The sequence below is a fragment of the Lygodium microphyllum genome, chromosome 12 (genome assembly GCF_053477565.2).
Source record: "Lygodium microphyllum isolate KBCC chromosome 12, Lygodium_microphyllum_v1.1.10, whole genome shotgun sequence".
In the NCBI taxonomy this organism is placed as follows: domain Eukaryota; kingdom Viridiplantae; phylum Streptophyta; class Polypodiopsida; order Schizaeales; family Lygodiaceae; genus Lygodium; species Lygodium microphyllum.
In genome coordinates this window covers 90,659,693-90,664,616 of record NC_141146.1, presented here as the reverse complement: position 1 = coordinate 90,664,616, position 4,924 = coordinate 90,659,693, and positions in this window count along the sequence as shown.

Here is a 4,924-nt window from a genome sequence, read left to right as displayed (position 1 = left end):
ACAGACTTCACGGCTACTATGAGGTGACACACATTTCTTTCTCTTTCTAAGCACTCTTTTAGGTGCCATAACTTTCTCTACACACTTACAAATAGATACACAATCAACCTCTTTAAGATTAACAACACAATCAATCTCTTTAAGATTAGCAACACAATCAATCTCTTTAAGATAAGCAACACAATCAATCTCTTTAGGTCACGGGACGAAGCCACGGACGAAGCCACACGCTTGTGCATAAGCCCACGGATCGTCCGCGCGGACGCGGACGATTGGGGGGTTCAATCTCTTAGCTTGTTCTCACGAAGCATATGGGACGAAGCCACACGCTTGTAGCCATGGGACGAAGCATAAGCCCACCCAACGGTTGTGCGGACGCGACCATAAGCTTCAATCTCTTACCTTGGAGGCCCGTCGGACGGCATACGGGACGGTTGCCATGGGGCATAAGCCCACCCATCATCCGCGTGGACGCGGACGATTGGGGGGCTTCAAGGTGTTACCTTGGAGGCCCACATGATGGTGCATAACCAAATGACGGGACGGCATACGGGACGGTTGCCACGGGGCATAAGCCCACCCATCGTCCGTGTGGACGCGGACAATTGGGGGGCTTCAAGGTGTTACCTTGGAGGCCCACACGATGGTGCATAACCAAATGACAGGATGGCATACGGGACGGTTTCCACGGGGCATAAGCCCACCCATCGTCCGCGTGGACGCAGACGATTGGGGGGCTTCAAGGTGTTACCTTGGAGGCCCACACGACGGCGCATAACCAAATGACGAAGCGTAGCCCACATGACGAAGCGTAGCCCACATGATGACGCATAACCAAATGACGAAGCCAGGCAAATGACGAAGCGTAGCCCACACGAAGCATGACCAAATGACGAAGCTTAAGCAAATGGCAAAGCTTAAGCCCACCCATCGCCCGCGTGGACGCGGACGATTGGGGGGCTCAAGGTGTTACTTGGGAGGTCGCGGACGAAGCCATGGACCGTCGCACGAAACCAAGGTGTTACGAACGAAGCCGTTGATGAAGCCACGGACCGTCGCGAGAGCTACAGGAGCTGCCGCACGAGGAGTTGTAGGAGCTGCCGCACAAGGAGTTGGCACCGTCGCACGAGTTGGCACTGTCGCACGAGGAGTTGGGGAAGGAGTTGGCACCGTTGCGCAGGAGTTGCACCGTCGCGCACGAGTTGACACCGTCACGCAGGAGTTGCACCGTCGCGCAGGAGTTGGCATTGTCGCGCAGGAGTTGGGGCAGGAGTTGGGGCAAGAGTTGGCACCATCATGCAGGAGTTGGGGCAGGAGTTGGGGCAAGAGTTGGCACCATCACGCAGGAGTTGGGGCAGGAGCTGTCGCGCAGGAGTTGCAGGATTGTGGGGCACCATCGCGAGAGTTGTGGGAGCTGTAGGAGATGCCGCACGAGGAGTTGTAGGAGTTGTCGCGTAGGAGTTGTGGCAAGAGAGAGAGACGGAGAGAGGGAGAGAAGGGGGAAGGGAGAAACAGAGAAGGGAGAAAGAGAAGGGAGAAGGGAGAAAGAGAAGGGAGAAAGAACAGAGAAAGAGAAGGGAGAAGGGAGAAAGAACGGAGAAAGAGAAAGAGAAGGGAGAAAGAGAAGGGGGAAGGGAGAAAGAGAGAAGGGAGAGAAGGGAGAGAGAGAGAAAGAGAAGGGAGAAAGAGAAGGGAGAAAGAGAGAAGGGAGAGAAGGGAGAGAGAGAGAGGGAGAGGAGAGAGAGAGAGAGAGCAAAGAGAGGAGAGAGTTGAGAAAGAGAGGAGAGAGTTGAGGAGAGACTTAATAACCCTAACAAAGAAGTTAGCCGTTGATTACGTAATTAGGTAACTAGTTAGCCGTTAAATAATTAAATAATTAATACAACATAAATAAATTATGAGTGCATAAAGGTGAAGGATGGTGGGTGGTTGAGCCGTAAATTTTTCTATTGATTTCTCTCCGCTTGTAGTGACGGTGAACTGTTGCCTTCTCTTCATCAAATACACACTGTGAGCTATATTCAGAGTTTTCTTCTCTTTATCAAATACTAACCCACCAGAGGGCATAACATGTCGAGTTTTGCTATTTTGACATGGAGACTAGCCAGTGATTGCTTAGAGCACAGGGTTTCATTAAGAAATGGGGAGATTCTTTTGAGTGAGTACTACCTACAGAATCTATTGCCTCCAACACAAAATATCCAGGGGTTGCAAGCCGTCATAGAGAATGATGGTGGAGCAAACAACGTCACTATGTCTCCAATATGGGATTATCAAGGGCATGCGCACTATCTGATTGATAGTACATTATCAGCCACCTACTCTATCATGCACTCAAGTAACTATGTGTGCATCTCTAACAGTATTGAGTCAATAGAAGATGAGATTGACAACTACATTGATTGTACTCCTGGTTGTAGCAAATCAACTCCAGTGTGTCTTGACGTACACTCAGATAACAAGAAGGATGTTGATGACACAAATTTCGGGGAGGACCTATGTGTGGGCAGCCAAAGCGAGAACTTATCTTCCTATGATAACTCGATTGCAACCTTCATTGAGGAGAAAGCTAGAACGGGCACTTTGATCATACCCATAGGATTGATGGGTGGGCAACTATGTCTTGTTCAGTTTATGATCACGGGTATGTGGCAACATAATGAAAGCTTTTATTGAAATTAAATTGTTGTTGATGAACACTATACTAATGTATCAATCATGAACTAGCATGAGAGCATTGCAGGTAATTGCAATATGTGAATTTAAAGAGGAGGACAAAGAGTCTCAAATCCTGTTTTGGAGAAATTTGAATTCTGTCATGGTTCAATGTGGCCATGATCCACCTGACTTTGCTGGATTTATGTCCGATGAGGCAAGTGCGAATTGGATGGCAATAAGGGCTGTGTACAATGGAGGGCCTCATAACATAATGGAAGGGAGGGAGCGTTCTTGTCTTTTTCATTGGGAGCAAAGTTTGCAAAAGCATACCAAGAAATTAGTCACCGTGGATAAACAAATGCACCACATTGAATTGTGTGAAGCATGGAGGCTAGCAACGACAACTCAACTAGCCTCACTTCAGGCCTCTGCTATCCGAGATTGGTGGGCACAAAATGTCAACAAGGAACACATCAAGGCTTTGGATAGGTGGTTGAAATGGTGGGAGCTAAGAATTGCCCACTGGGGAGGAATTGAATCTCATGTAAGTGTGACATTTTTTCCAGCTCATTAAGATTTGTTGCACAATGTAGCAATGGGGAGAGCTACTAATTCTATTTTTGGATTTGACTCCGCAGGCTAACAAAAGTCCTTGGGAACATGCTTAAATTCCAAGCATAAACTTATCAAAAAGTGTCCATGCTAGTTGGTTAGCAGGTGAGGGTGGAAAACGAAAGATATCACTTTATGATGCATGTGTTAGTGATGTTTTGAATGCATATATTCAATGTGCAAAGAGGTTGGGCTATACCACGGGGAGGTTTATTGGATCTGGGGCTTCTATGGAGTCTTTGTTGGCTAGTGCCAACAAAAGGGAATCCCCAAATCCCTCCTCTATTGCACATGCGTTGCAAGGTGTTGTAGCTCGAAGTCCTTTGTATGAGGAGCCTATAATGCAAGGTGATAGGGAGACTGTGCAAAGAAAAAAGAAGGGAGGTGGAGCAACTGTAAGTTCTCATAGACCGGGATACGTGATGGAGTCAAGGCAAAGGAAAACCAGGGGCAGGCCGCGGAGTATACAGTTTGACGATGGAAAGATGGAAGAGATATGTATCCAAGAGGATGAGAAGATACCAATCAAGCCCTTTGCAAGTGGAGTAAGTGCACCAAATGCGGAAACGTCAACTCACGTAGAAGATGTAGAAGTGGCACAGGAGGAGTGGGCTTTACGAAGGACACCACCTAACTGTGTGAGAAAGTGTTTTGGTATGGAGGGTAGAAAGAATTGCAGCAGCAAATTACAGAGTCGGCAAGTGGGGTTAGTCGCACCATGCTTTTGGTCTGAGAGAGCCTATAAGAACAAGGCCATTGCACAATGGATATGGTTCTGTAATCATGATGTCAAGCATACAAACGCTGTGCAGAAACAAGTGATAGCATCACCAATTGTTCCATCTTTGTGGCCAGTTGATATAGGAACAAATATATTGAAGGAAGAGTGTAGCAGCCTAAGACAGGATGGTTTCAAGTTTGCCTGCTTTACAGCACCACCAAGGAATGAGAAGAGCAAACCTCCTATTTCTACAGAATGTGGTTCAAGCGGGAGAAGACGCAAGTGGAGACATGGAATTTCCAAAGATGCACAAAAGAGAATAGAGACAGCTGGTTGCATGGTTGTGACATTCTTGGAGGAGGTAGTGCAACTTGAGAGACAACATTCAGTATTTCGAGTCTTGACAGAGAGTTGTTATGATGTGCATATCAAAGAAGAGCCTAGGTGCACTTGTCCTGATTTTCAAAAAAGAGAATCTACCCAAAAGGCATTTCTTTCTTGCAAACATATGTATTATGTGTACATGCACATACTTGGCCTTCAACCCAAGGAGCACATGGTCATACATCAGCCTGCACTAACCCCCACTGACCTTGCCTTTGTGTTACGGCAAACACGTAAGATATGCCCTGTTATGTAGGAATCCCAACGTAAGCATGGCTCATTCATTGTTCTGGAGGACTCATCATCATGCACTTCATTAGGGTGTGACATGTCCTTTTTGTTACATGAAGATCTTGGAACCTTTCTAGATATTGTACTCCTTTTGGGTAATGCAAAACTTTGGAATGTTATTATTTGTTGTGATTATTCAACACCATTGCTCCCTTTATTGTGAATGGGTTAGTAATGCATGATGCACAATATATTTTTGACATGTCATTTGTAGAAAGCATCCAAGGTTGTTTCAAAAAGCTCTAAAAATCAATTTCA